Raw genomic sequence first — 15,566 nt, forward strand, 5'->3', positions numbered from 1 at the left:
GGCGTAGAGGTACGTCCCCTTTAAGAAGTGCCCACCGCATGCTCTGTGACCGCGGGTCACTCGATGTCCGCCGGGTGCCCGCAAACGCGTCACAGAGCGGGAGTAGGATTGCCACCTTTTCTTCAAGTCAAACCCGAACACTTTAGCGGCGCACAGCAATTTTTTTTTTTAATATAAACTATACATATATTTTACAATTAAATAGCATTTCTAATCATATGAAGTTAATCACAAAAGTCCCCCTTTACATCAGAGTCCACAGAGTTCCCCTTTTTCATATAAATCTAGAAAGTTCCCTTGTAAGGGGGGGCTCTGCAGACTCTGATGTAAGGGAGAATTCTGGGGACTCTGACATAAGCGATGCTCTGGAAACCCTGATTTAAGGGGGAATGCTGAGTACTCTGAGGTACAGAGAGGACTCTGATGTAAGGGGGAACACTGTGGCCTTTGGTGTAAATGGGAACTGTGATATAAGGGGTGCTCTGAGAACTCTGATTTACCTTAGTGTACTCACTCAGAGGTAGGAGAGAAAAGGGGGGAAGACTTCAATCACAGACAGGGATGGATGGTGAGCTCACTCACCCCTTGGCAGTCAGCACCTCTCATCCAGATGTATCTGAGGCTGCTGGACTTCAAATTTCAGGTCCCCCACTTCTCTTTTCTGAGGCACAATGCCATGGATTGGAGTATGGGCAGACAAAGAGGTGTAGGGGCGTAAGAAAGAGTTGCAGACTGAGCCCTCTCTCTTCTCCAGTCTGTATGTGGGGGGACTGTTAGTGCTGGCTTTAGGCAGTTGTAAAAGAGAGTGTAACAGACACTCTCAGCTTACACAACTGCAGCCAGTAACCCTGCTGGGAGGCCATGTTCCAGTCTAAATAATGTGTCCGGGTTTCAGGCCGTTTGAAACAATTCCAAACCCGAACTGTCCGGGTGAATCCCAGACAGGTGGCAGCCCTAAGCAGAAGAACGTGAGATGCCTTTGTAAACAAGGCATTTCTCCGTTCTGCCTAGTGATATGACAGAGATCACTGCTCCCTGTCATCGGGAGCAGTGATCGCTGTCATGTGTACAGTAGCCCCTCCCCCCACAGTTAGAACCACTCCCTAGGACACACTTAACCCCTTGATTGCCCCCTAGTGGTTATCCCCTTTCCTACAAGTGTCATTTACACAGTAATCAGCGCATTTTTATAGCACTGAACGCTGTATAAATGGCAATGGTCCCAAAATAGTGTCAAAAGTGTCCGCTGTGTCCACCATAATGTCGCAGTCCCAATAAAATCACCACCATTACTAATAAAAACATTTTTTTTAATAAAATTGCCATAGAACTATCCCCTATTTTGTAGACGCTATAACTTTTGCGATCAATATACGCATATAGCGATTTTTTTAACCAAAAATATTTAGAAGAATACATATCAGTCTAAACTGAGGAGGAAAAAAAAAACATTGCATTCTTTTAAATTTGTTACTATTTTTTTGTTTATAGCGCAAAAAAGAAAAAGCGCAGAGGTGATCAAATCCCACCAAAAGAAAGCTCTATTTGTGGGGGAAAAAAAAGGTCGTTTTGTTTGGGTGCAATATCGCACGACCGCACAATTGTCTGTAAAAGCAAAGCAAAAAGTGCTCTGATCAGGAAGGGGGTAAATCCTTCCGAGGTTGAATCGGTTAAAGAAGAATTAACTAAAAAAAAAAAAGGTTAATTTAATCCAGAAGGACTTTTTTTTTTAACAGCTGCTACTCCTTTATATTGGCTTTTAAAATGTACAAATGCAGCAATTTAGAATTTGGATGAAAGGTTTAGCACTGGGAAACATTTTTTGAAAGATAAAAAGTGCATTTTATATACAACTATATGGATCAGAGCAAAATTAGGGACAAATGAGATTAGGGACAAATGAGGGGGAAAGAGGGACAGCGGGGCATTGCTCCAAATCAGGGACAGTCCCTCAAAATCAGGGACAGTTGGGAGCTATGCCTTAATGACTAGGCCATTTTTAGGCGATAAGGCACTGCGTTACTTTCAAGTGGTTGTAAACCCCCCTGACCTATACTTATATATAGGAAAGCCTATAATAAGGCTTACCTATATGTAATCAAGATATCTCCTAAACGTGCGCGTTTAGGAGATAGTTGCCTTGTAATGTGCTGATGATGTCATTGGCGCATTCGCTGTGAAGAAACGGCCTCATCGTGTGCCGTGACTGGCCGCTCCCACAAGCACGCGTGGGAGTGACGTCACGCAGCTCCGGCCAGTCACAGAGTGGGAGTCTGTGGCCCCGGAAGGAAGAGGGGTGAAGATGGATGCTTCCACCAGCGGGACATCACAGGCTTTGTTTGCGTATATTGATTTGTTTGCGCAAAAGTTATAGTGTCTACAAAATAGGGGATAGATTTATGGACTTTTTATTATTATTATTTTTTTACTAGTAATGGCAGCAATCAGCGATTTTTAGCAGGACTGCGACATTACGACGGACAGATGGAACACTTGACATTTTTGCTGGCCAATCGGAGTGCTCGACCACGAATCCTAGTGCACAAATCGCCATACCGGTATGGCAATTTGAGCAGCCGAGCCACCTTGCTGCAGTACATCTGCAGCGGGTGGTTGGCAAGTAGTTAGATATATGTCACTATTTTTTTTTTTTAGAATGCTAAAAAGTTTTATGTCTAGTGCGCATGATTAGAAAATCGGGCGAAAAATACTGCTTTTGGAGCGATCACGACAGTTCATGCGATAGTCTCCGAACACGAATTTTTCTTGTATGATATGAGAACGAACGATTTTTGGTCCGAAGAAAAAGTGACCAAGACCGCGCATACTCAGAAACAAAAGAATGCATTACAATACATCACTTCTGAAGTTGTATTCTGTCATCAGATATTCTCACTGTGTGTTTTGCGACATTTGTGATTTGACATTGCAATCTATGGCACTCAAGTCGCAGAAAAGTAGTGCAGGAGCTTATTTTTCATAGCTGCAACTGGAGTCATATTAAGACGTCACTCATTGAAATTATTGTGTTGTGTCTTATCATGCGACTTTATGTGTCACAAGTTGAATGATAAGTCGCAGCAATGTGAATCTGGGCTTAGAGGAAGTGTGGCTTGATTTAATGTAAAAAATCTACCTTGTATCTTTTTGCTATTACATTTTTGTTTAAGTAGAAGTAAAGGCAACACTTGTTTAAAAACTTTAGTTTAGACTAAGGCTCGGTTCACACAGGGGGCGATGCGAGGTGACACGACTTGCCGCGTCGCGACCTGCCGCGACCTCAGCGGCGACTTGCAAATGACTTCTGTATAGAAGTCAATGCAAGTCGCCCGAGGTCGCCCAAAAGTAGTACAGGAACCTTTTTTCTAAGTCGGAGCGACTCGAGTCGCTCCTCTTAGAACGGTTCCGTAGTACAGAATGGGGGCGACTTGTCAGGTCACGGCACGGCAAGTCGTGTCGCCTCGCGTCGCCCCCTGTGTGAACCGAGCCTAAGGGAGGGTTCTAACCTGTCAGGTTTTGTTTATTAATACTTTTCTCTTACAACAGTTAAACATTGTACATTTTTAAACCTGGTGGTAAATGCTGTGGCATTTTAGGATCAATATTGATCTGAATATCATTTTAACAAATATGTGGAAATAAAGTAATATATATACGTTTTAAAAGCGGTATTTAACCCAAAGCCAAAAATCATTACCAATCATTAGATGTGGTGGCTGCATACGTGTTCTATTCTTTGTCTTCTTCCCTCTGTTTTCACCTGATGATCTGGCTAGTAAAACACCTTCTGTATTAGTGAGACACAGGTCTGGAGGAATGAGCACAATAGGCACACCAGATAGCAGCATTGTCAGTCTAGGGGGAGGGTAGCGTAAAATGTATTAGCAGATTTAGATACATTAACAAATTGAAGACAAACTCCAGCTCACACTTTATAATCAGTTACAGTTATTATAATCAGTTATCAATTATTCCTTTTGGGATGAAGGTTTTGCATGAACAAAAGCTAATCATTATAATAACCATGCCAGTGTTAAGTGGTTTGTCTCATTCATGTAAACTGATACATTGGGCACAATTCACTAAAGCTTATCGCATGTGTTATGTCGGTCACGTGATCACTTAACACATGCGATAGCGAAAATGTCAAGTCACTCATATGCGGTATTTAACGGAAACACCGAAAACAGTCAGTAAATAACGCATAAAAAGGCATTAAAGTCAATTCACTAAAGGAAATAAATAAATAAATAAATGCGGTAATTGAGTACTGCACCAAGCTTGCGATACCTATGCAGTAACTAGGGTAATGGTCAGACCCCTCCAGTGATTGTTTAAAAAAAATATTTACTGTATATGCAAGTAATTGGCCATAAATGGGGTATGGGGGTCTGAGTACTGTTCTTGGGGACATTTACCAATGCAAAATAAGTTTTAAAAACAATAGTTTTTTTTCAAGAGCAGTGATTTTAATGATGCTTAATGTGCAACAATAAAAATGAAAAATTCCTTTAAATATAGTGCCGGGGGGGTCCCTTAGGCTGCCTGTAAAGTGGCACATCTGTAGCAAATATAGAACATGCTCATGCAAAAATAAATGAGTGAAATCACATTTAAAATGACTTGCGGTTACAATTGCCGACATCTGGCTTTTGAAAAAATAAAGCAAATGATAGCGCGGGGTCCTCCCCCCCAGTCGGGGACCCCACTCCAGAAAAAAAAATGCCCCCCCCCCCACAAAATCCATTCCAGATCTGAGCATGCAGCCTGGCAGGTCAGGAAGGGGGGGGTGAGTGAGTGACCCCTCCCCCCTGGACCATACCAGGCTAACGTGGGAGGGGAGTGGGTGCTTTGGGGCAGGGGGGGCTCTGCTCCTGACCTGTCAGGCTGCATGCTCCTTTTTTTTTTTTTTTTTTTTTTTTTTTAATGATTGGTCCAAATCTACATTGACAAACCTTGATGGCAGAGTTAACTCCCATTTCTGCCAGGTCCTAGTTACCTCATCCTTCAAATACCTTGGCATAGTGATTTCACCATATCTCTGTGATAACTGTGACAAAAATGTTATGCCACTGGCATTATGCTCCTCAAACAAAGTTAACATTTGGACTAGATTATGTTTAACCTTGGTTGGCAGAGGCAGTCTTACCAAGATTAAATTCATGCCACGTTGTCTTTATTTTCCACATAATGTTCTCATGAATGTGGTTCTCCGCATCTTCCATATAGTAATTTTTAGAGCGTTGCTATGAAGGGAACAAGCAGTTGCCCAGGATCAAACAAGAACAACAGCACTCCAAATATAGGGGAAAGGTAGCTCTGCCTAACCCTTGGGTATACTCCTTAGCAGCTCAACTACAGCATATGCATAGTGGCCTGCAGCATCTTTCAGAGAACCGCTGTTCCTCTAAAGACTCCACACTGTCCGTGATTCTGCATTTTACCAATTCACTGGACCTTCCTGGGGGGCTGGAATCCCTTAATTTTTGTAAATCCATGAAACTATACCAGATGTATATCTTAACACACAAGGTTTGGAGTAAAGCCAAACTTCAGAGAAAGATTTTACTCACTACGCCCCTCTTTGGCAGAATGAAGCCCAATTTGTGTTGGTTAAATTGCAGTATGCCCCCATATGGCAGATGTGGGGACTTACCTGCGGAAGATTTTTAAGGATGATGTCCTGATCCCCTTCTTTTTAGAATTACAATCAACATTCCACCTCCTGCATTCAATGCTCTTTTACTACCAACTGTTTCACATCTTTTGGTGAAGGGAACTATTAAGGTGTCAGCATACCAAGACATTTTGGACAATTACATGCTCCCAACTTTGTGGGAAGAGTTTGGGGATGGCCCCTTCCTGTTCCAACATGACTGTGCACCAGTGCACCAAGCAAGGTCCATATAAATATTGATAAGCGAGTTTGGAGTGGAGGAACTTGACTGGCCTTCACAGAGGCCAAACCTCAACCAGATAGAACACCTTTTGGATGAATTAGAGTGGAGACTGCGAGCCAGGCCTTCTGGTCCACTTCAGTGCCTGACCTCAAAAATGTGCAAACATTCTTATAAACTCCTAAACCTTGTGGACATCCTTCCCAAAAGAACTGAAGCTGTTATAGCTGCAAAGGGTAGGCCAACTCAATATTGAACCCTACGAACTAAGATTGGGATGCCATTATTCATGTGCGTGTAAAGGCAGGTGTCCCAATACTTTTGGCATTATAGTATATGTCACGGTTTTCATTGAATTTTTTAAAAGGAGCCCAGTGCAAGCTTTGTTCACCGGTTCAGGTCCGATTCAGGGGCAAATGTTTACTATCGTACCTGAACTGGACTGAAAAACGCACAGAACTCATTTAGAAATGGACCTCGGCCGGCCCACAGATATGTGAACTGGCTCTATAGACAAGGCTGCCAGTTTAGGTCATGCGAATTGGATGGGATTCAAAATGCATCCAATTCGCATAATGTGAACTGAGCCTAATACATTTTCCTTTGAAAATTGCCTGAACACAAAACAGTATATTTTCTGGCATGATTTTGCCCAGAGATTTCTATTCTGTAGCCTAATAAATCTGCAGTGAGATTATTTAGGGCACCGCTCTCTCTGATTGCTAGTCTTAAAAGATTTGAAGTGAGATTACTCTTGGGCTGCTCACTATTCTCCTTGCTGGAGAGAAAGTTGTGCCTGAAGACCTGCAGTGCAAGGATTTCCCTGCGTCTACTTTATAATTTTTTTTACCTCTGTACTTTCTCCACATATTCTGTGGTTTATGAAACACCCCTAATCATCTGGGGCTACTCTGACATGAGGCGGCAAATTACAGCTCCTCAACCAGGATGCTCACATCCATGCACAAACACAGTAAGCCTAGCAGGCTGAAGTGTCAGGGCTGGCTTAGCCCTTCCTCCTCTGGGCTGGCCGCTCAGCTGTCGGCTAATTGCCAGCTCTCTTCTCTTTCCACAGTTACCAGCTGTTTCCGAAGATGCTCGTCCGACCTGCCTATTTAAAGCCTTCCAGCTCATTTCTCCTTTGCCTTCATGTTGGTCACATCACAAGGAACCATCTCCTGCTGTTTGTTTCTAGACTGGCTTGCTGACATCCCTCCTGGCTTCGTTCCCTGCTTGCAGTTGCTCTCCTTGGATCCCTGACTTCAGGCCTGGCTGATTACCCGATCTGGTTAATGAACTTTGGACTGGCTGACTACCCGATCTGGCTACTGGACTCTGGCTATGCTTGACTACGGTTTTTCTTTTTACCTTTTTCCTTTTATTAATTAACAAGTGTGATTTGATTGTACTTCTGTCTCAGTCTGATTCATGGTTCCTGAAATGAAGGAAATAAACCTGACAGTTTGTTGTACTAAGCAATTTTAGTGCAGTGATCTGTCCCACTGAGCTATTGTGTTCCGACAGGGGGACTGCCCCCCGCCAGAACACACGGATCAACACTCGCAGCCATTGCTGATCAGAAGCCGATTTTCCAGCATGTTCATTTGACATAAGCCGGCCGTTAGACTAGCTTCCATCGGACAGGCTGCTGTACACACTGGCCAAATGTTGGCTGGTTTCTGTTGAACCCGTCGCTCGTATGTACCGGCCTCTATGCTTGCTTTTTTGGGTGAAAGTATCCACAGTAACAAGTCTTCATTAATTCAATTTTCTGTGACGACTAGCTGGATCAAGTACTGGGGTATTTTCTGCACATTTTATTTGCTAGTTATAAATTGATATGAATGGTTGCCATTTTTGTTTTTTTAGTAATGCTCATCTGATATGGTAAAATAAAGCTTCTATCTTAAGCAAAAAAGGGCTTGCACATTAAACTTTCTTATTGACATACACTAGGTTATCACAGCTGACTCACAGTAGACTGTCATGTAATATCACCTTTATTCCCCAAATACAACACTGTGCCATAAACATTAGAAGGGAATTCCACAGTAATTATCCATTATATTGTACTTGTCAGGATTTTCTGCACTTAAATAGTCATATAATGCTTTGTGTGGGTGCACATAATTCATTTAGGTAATCCACTTGTAGCAGGCTGTTCTATAAACGTTTACTAGCATCGTCCTTTCTTGTTGGTAGATAATCTTTTCTTGACATCAATAGGGTGCTTTTTTGTAGTTGTACTTTTAGGTTTATTGGATCCACATGTATACATTTATTGTGTGTTCATTTATTTTTATTTATTTAGATTCATGGCGACATACACTACATTACCAAAAGTATGGGACACCTGCCTGTACACCCACATGAACTTTAATGGCACCTCAGTCTTAGTCCATAGGGTTCAATGATGAGTTGGCCCACACTTTGCCACTATAACAGCTTCAACCCTTCTGGGAAGGCTGTCAACAAGGTTTAGGAATGTTTGACCATTCTTCCAGAAATGCATTTGTGAGGTCAGGCACTGATGTTGGAGAGAAGGCCTGGGTCACAGTCTCTTCTCTAATTCATCCCAAAGGTGTTCTATCGGGTTAAGGTCAGGACTCTGTGCAGGCCAAGTTCCTCCACCCCAAACTCACTCATCCATGTCTTTTTGGACCTTGCTTTTGCATTGTCATGTTGGAACAGGAAGAGCCATCTCCAAACCGTTCCCACAAAGTTGGGAGCATGGAATTGTACAAAATGTCTTGGTATGCTGACGCTCCCCAGCGTTCCCCTTCATTGAAACTAAGGGGCCAAGCCCAACCCCTGAAAATCAACCCTTCACCATAATCCCCCCCTCCACCAAATGATTTGGACCAGTGCACAAAGCAAGGTCCATAAAGACATGGATGAGAAAGTTTGGGGTGAAGGAACTTGACTGGCCTGCACAAAGTCCTGACCTCAACCCGATAGAACACCTTTGGGATGAATTAGAGCGGAGACTGCGAGCCAGTCCTTCTCATTCAACATCAGTGCCTGACCTCACAAATGCGCTTCTGAAAGAAAGATCAAACATTACCATAGACAGTCTCCTTAACCTTGTGGACTGCCTACACAGAAGACTTGAAGCTGGCATATCTGCAAAGGGTGGGCCAACTCAATATTAAACCCTATGGACTAAGACTGGCATGCCATTAAAGTTCATGTGTATATGTTTTATATTGTAACATTTTGGGTCAAATACAGATCTGTGGTAAATTGAAAAATGGAGCTGGCATGAGACAGCTTGTACAATTGCTACCATTTAATACTTATAATCAAAGAAGCACGTGCTCTGCAACCTCCAACATTAGATATAAATGAATCCCTTTGACAGGATGATATGCGTAAACAAAACCCCAAGCCCTTAAAAAATGAACTGTACATTTACATTAAATAAAATATTTAAATATTTTTGAGATGGGTTTATCATAAAGCGCACCAACACTAAAATGAAAAAGATCACAATATGGCAACCTTATAGGTGCTTACAGACATCACAAAAAAAGGTTTACTTGCTTCAGTGATTTATAGTGGAATCAGGGAACATTTACATGTTTATAGACTCTACCCAACCATGACATACTGTACATCCCATGGAATTCCATCCCTGTTTTTTTATTCAAATGTTTTATTTAACCACTTCATACACTTTCCTGCCCGGACCAATTTTCAGCTTTCAGCGCTGTCACACTTTGAATGACAATTGCTTGGTCATGCTACACTGTACCCAAACTAAATTTTTTTCATTATCAAGGAGGATAGGCTAGAGCAGCAGAGAAGAGAGGAAATGAAGAAGAGGATGGGGGGGGGGGTCCTGGGCTGGAGATAGTAAGGCAACTACTGTATTCATGGAATAGCTGTTCAATAGTCAAGGGACAAGCAGGGTTAAGGCCCATACACACGATCAGACTTTTTGACAACAAACATGCAAATTAGCTGTTTTGGAGCAACATCCGACCGTGTGTACGCTCCATCGGACAAACTTTTTTGGTTTTCATCTAACTTTTGTTGGCTGTGCGAACGGACAAACTTTCTGGCAACAAAAGTCCGATGGAGCAAAGTCTGATCGTGTGTACAGAAAACCATAGGACTTTTGTACAAAGTACAAACAGGCATGCTCAGAACCAATGCAAAAGATCAGACAACAATACAGAAGTTGACCAAAGGTGGCGGTAAAGAGCAGAAAAACCACGTGATTTGGTGAAAGTTGGCTGAAAAAGTCCTGCTGTGTGTATGCAATACAAGTTCAGGGCCGACGCCCTTTGTACAAAAATCCAAGGGAAAGTTTGTACAAAGTCCTATCGTGTGTATGAGGCTTTAGACCTTCCTCAGTTTGGAAAAACAAATTTCATAATCTCCACAGCTTGGAATATTTTTCTTATGTTGTGCTGAGTGTGAGATCTTCAAATTTGTTGATCTCTTCTACTTTATGCAGCCAGCATCTGACAGTTGAGGTGATGCATCTTTCTATTTGCGAGGGATGTATGATTTAGCTGCATTCAGCAGATGTTGCAGAACTGATTTTTTAGATTTTTTTGCTGTAATAGACGTAACGTGTAGCAAGAAAAATGCAGTATCATCCAGAATATTGTGGTCAGTGAATTTTTGAATAATATTCCATATTTCCCTACAGTAAGGCACTATCTAAGGACAGGACCAAACAAACAATGTGTAGCATCGTACCCCCCTCTCCTGGCATCTCCAGCAATGATCAGCTACCTCAGTATAAAATTTTTGTAACAGCTGCGGGGTACGATACCGCCGCATCTGTGTTTTGTAATTCGTTTCCTGGATTTTTTTGCAGATGGAGGACTTCAGTGAAAACCTAATAATAATTTGTCTTTGGCCAGGTGAAAACATACAATTCAGTGCCTTGTCCCATTTAACTACCCACAATAAATGTGGGAGTAGGAGTATTCAGTAGGGTATAAGTTTTTGAAAGTACTTGTGTCAATACACTCTCATTGAGCAATATTCCTCAAATGTGGACAGTTGGCGTAGGGAATTGAGAAAGTGATAGAGTTGTAAGGCACTCCAAAACGGTAAGTGAAAAGAACCAGATGGGTCCATTAAAGAGGATATGGGGGCCAGTTCTCCAGTAGTAGGAAGTGTGATGCTCGGAAGCAATTGTTTTGTCGTAAAGTATGAAAATGATGGCCTTTCAGGCCAGAGAGGAACTGGGGGTTTCCAAGAATGGTCTTTAGGGGAGAGTCCATGGTTGAGAGAGGAGTCTTCATGAAGATTTGTGAGCGGCATTGACAGTGGAATCTATTAAGGGGTGTACCCTCAAATCAGGCGGTAAAGTGTCATAGCACCAAGGAGCTCCCTTCAGTATAACATCTGCTTGGGCTTGCTCAATTTGTACCCAGAGTTTGCCAGCCAAATGGTGGTTCCATTCTACGAGTCTGCCCAGGTGAACTGCCTGGTAGTATTTTAGTACGTCAAGTAAAGAAATGCCCCCATACTGTTCAGGTAGAGTTAATTGGCACTGGGGAGTGCATGGTTGGTTGTGTATAAAATTTGAGAAACAAGGAGTGAACCTGTTGAAAATAATTAGACTGTATCTTGATTGGTAAAGTTTGTAAGAGGTATAAATATTTGGGTAAAATACACATCTTAAGATTATATCTACCAAACCACAAATGCAATCCTCAATGCCAAGTCTCTAGTAAGATGCCAGTTCTAGTGAGTAGAGGAGGAAAGTTGAGTTCGAAGACCAGGATAAATCAGAAGGGATATACGTTCCAAGATGTTTTAGAGCTACATCTGTCCATTTGAACTTGAAGCTCAGTTTCAGGGGCTGAAGGAGCACAGGGGATACTCCCACCCCCATAGCTTTCGACTTACTAAAATTGATCTTCAGGTTAGACAGCAGGCCATAGGTATTAAATTCCTGGATAAGGTTTGGTAGAGACACTGATGAGTTAGTGAGGGAGAAGAGCAGGTCATTCACGTGCGCCGAGATTTGTGTGCCTCCCACTTTGACTCCAGTAATGTCCGGGTGTAGGCGGATAGTACAAAGGAAACTCCAGAGAGAGGGCAAACAGCAGCGGGGAATCCCTGTCCTGTCCCATTCATGATGGGGAAAGGGTTCAAAAGAAACCCGTTAGCTTTTACTTGTACTGTCGGGTATGAATAGATCTTAGTAATCCATTGCATCATAAGTTCCCCCAGGTCTATGTGGCATAAAACAACAAACATGAAGCGCCAATTTATGTGGCCAAATGCTTTTTCAGCATCAGTTCCTATGATTACATATGGAGTTCGTGTCTTCTGTGCTGTGTGGATAAGATTTAACAATTTGAGTGCGTTATCACGGGCTTCTCTAGTTGGGATGAACCCCACTTGATCCAAATGAATCAGTGCTTGTAGATGTTGTACAATGCGCAGGGCAATTATCTTCGTAAATAATTTAAGGTCATGGTTCAAGAGCGAGATAGGTCTGTAACTACCGCACCACATTGGATCTTTTCCCTCTTTATGGATCACTTTGACATGGGCTTTTAAGGAGTCTTTCGGGAAGAGTGTTGCCGATCCCAGTTTATTAAACAGTTCTACCATATGAGGACCTAAAAGTGCGAGGAATAGTTTGTAGTACTGTAGCGAGAAACCGTCCGGGCCCAGAGCTTTGCCTGTCTTTGAGAGGCCAAGTGCATTCTGAAGCTCATCTAAGGTTATTGAATAAGAATAGCTCTTGATCTTTGGCTTCTTCCCAGCTTCTAGTTTATTGGCGCAACTTTTGTACTATAGTTAATGTTTATGGAACATCCTTGTAGTTATGCTATCTGGGCAATGTTTTTTCTTTTTGTAAATAACTGTGTCTAATGTACATTCTTATTTTCTGCCTTAGATGCTGCTCTAAAAGAACTTATTCTCCCCTGAGTGGGGGACAACCTTGTGGTCAGCTGCAGTGGTCTTGCATGGGACATTACCACCTTCAGATGGACCCCCCCTCCCTTGATCCCGCCCGTCGCATGGGGGCCTCCCACTTTGAGACACAGGTGTGGACACCTATCACTTGGAAGGTATAAGGATTCAATCACCCTGACATTAGGGGAACACTTAAGATAACCCAGCGGATGTTTTGATCTCTGGATCTCCCTTAGGTGTTCTCCCTTTTGATATCATTGCTACCCGGTGGCAAATATGGGGGTTGTTACTATACCCCCTTTATAATTATAACCATGGGTTTACTCAAGTCCCCTTTCTTCTGTCCCCCTCTGCAGTGTTTCTAGTGGGATACATCTATATGGGTGCCACCATCAGCACAACTCCATCCACAGTTGCCATTGTCGGGATACTTGTGTGGAACAGTGGGATCCCACTATTCACTCCATCTCTGTCCCTTACTGTCCTCTCATTGTGCGGCTGCTGTTGCTGGCCACACGGCTGAATCTTTTGCTGATCGTCGTCTTGGGTATGTGACTTCCATTATATCTGCTACTCTAATGTTATTGTAAACAATCAAATGCTTTGCAATTTCCTTGTTACATGCCATGACCAATATGCTGTGCTCTTTTAGAATTTTGTGATCCTTCTGTAACAGTGTGTCATGGCTTGGCTCAGCCCTTCCTTCTCTGAGCTGGCTGCTCAGCTGTCGGCTAATTGCCAGCTCCCATCTATCTCCTGCATTCCTGTTTTAAGACTAGCTTTGCTGACATCCCTTCTGGCTCCAGATCCTGCTTGCTGTTCCACTACTTTGATCCCTGACTTCTGGCTTTGCTGACTAGCCATTCCTGTTACTGTACTTTGGATAGGTTTTGAATATGTTTGTTCTTTTTACTTTATTTAGCAAGTGTGAGTTAACTGTACTTCTGTCTTGGTTTGATTTCTGACACAGTACCCTGATGAAGGGACGTATTCTTTCCCGAAAACGCGTTAGGCCTTTTGGACCACTGCACAAAATTGACCATAGCTTTATACATGTGTTCTTTTAACCTCTATTGGTGATGTTATACACCTCTTTTTATATGTTTTTGTACAATAAAAATCTGTTAATTTTATAATCCTATGTGTAATTGTTTGCCTTCAAAGTCCCATTAGTACCAGGGGGTACTTCTTGTTTCATAGCTATACTGGGGATGTTGGCAACACCATATGGCTTGCATGGGTGATCACTCATTTCCTCTAAGGTTATTAGGGCTTCCAGATCTTCCCGTACCTCAGGGGACAGTTGAGGAAGCTGGGATGCCGTGATATAATCTTTTTTTTTTTTTAGTCTGAGTTGGAGATTTAGTCAACAGGTTATACAGAGAAGAATAGGATTCTTGAAAGCCTTGGCCAATCTGTTGAGGAAGTACTGCTTTGTGGCCCTGAGGGGTAATGAAGGGACATAAGAGGCAACTTTTGTTCTCTGATCGGGTGGGCTAACAGTCTCCCGCATTTATCTCCTGACTTTGGCCTGATATTTTAGTAGGTCTGATGTTTGCTTGCGAAGGGACAAGAGAAGTCTGTTTATGTTGGGATTCTATTTTGTGGCTTATGTTAAGGAGAGATGAAAGTTTCTCCTCACGTTGTTGATTGAGCCAAGACCCATGTTTGATAAGGATTCTCCTAATAACTGCCTTGTGGGCTTCCCAAAGGATTTCTCTATTACAACCGGGCTGGTCATTGGTCTTGGAATACAGACAGTCCCTTCTGGACATCTTCTACAACTTCAGGGGGTCTATAATAGGCTTTTGTTTAATTTCCAAGATCTGGTCTTGGAGGAGGAAGGGTCAGAGAGTTTGTAGGTCAACTCAATTGGTGCATGATCGGACCACGTTATCGTGCAGATAGTTGAACGGAGTACCGCATGCAACTGGGTATGGGGTATGAAAAAATAAGTCCATGCGGGTGTAGACTTTGTGAGGTAAGAAATAGAAAGAGTAGTCTTTCGCACCAGAATGCTGTAACTGCCAAACATCTATCAACTGGGCATCGTGGAGGGATTGCATCACACGTTTGCGAACACCAGGAGAAACGTTGGACTCTTTACTGGCACAAGCTTGCATGTTCCCCAGATGCAAACATACATCCTTATCACAATCTTTCATTACAATGGCTATTCAGTAGGTCAGATGTCAGTAGGTGATTTAAATTATTATAGAGAAATTATATAGCGACAATAGTTTATGCAGTGCTTTACAATATAAAAGGGGAACAATACAGTTGTAATACGATAAAATACCAGAGGATTAAGAGGGCCCTGCTCAGAAGAGCTTACAGTCTAATAGGGTGAGGCAGGTGGTACAAAAGGTTGTAACTGTGGGGAATGAGCTCATGGAAGTGGTAAAAGTTTAGTTGAAGACATGATAGGCTTCCTTGAAGAGATGAGTTTTCAGGGAGCCAGAAGGTAGCAAGAGTAGGGGATAGCTGGACAGGTTGAGGTAGCGAGTTCCAGAGGATGGGAGAGAGTCTGGTGAAATCCTGGAGACAAGCATGGGAGGAGGAGACGAGAGAGCTTGAGAGCGGAGAGGACGGTTTGGGTGATATTTGGAGACAAGATTGGTGATGTAATCAAGGCGAGAGATAACAAGGGAGTGAATGAGGAGCTTGCTGGTTTCATTTGTTAATGGGGCAAATTTTACAGGTCTTACGGAGGTGAATGCTACAAACTTTTGACGATTGGACTTGAGGCTGAAATGACAAGTCATAGTCTAG

Source organism: Lithobates pipiens, unplaced genomic scaffold, assembly GCF_037356315.1.
Source record: "Lithobates pipiens isolate NorthernLeopardFrog02 unplaced genomic scaffold, aLitPip1_a1.2 Scaffold_16, whole genome shotgun sequence".
Lineage (NCBI taxonomy): Eukaryota > Metazoa > Chordata > Amphibia > Anura > Ranidae > Lithobates > Lithobates pipiens.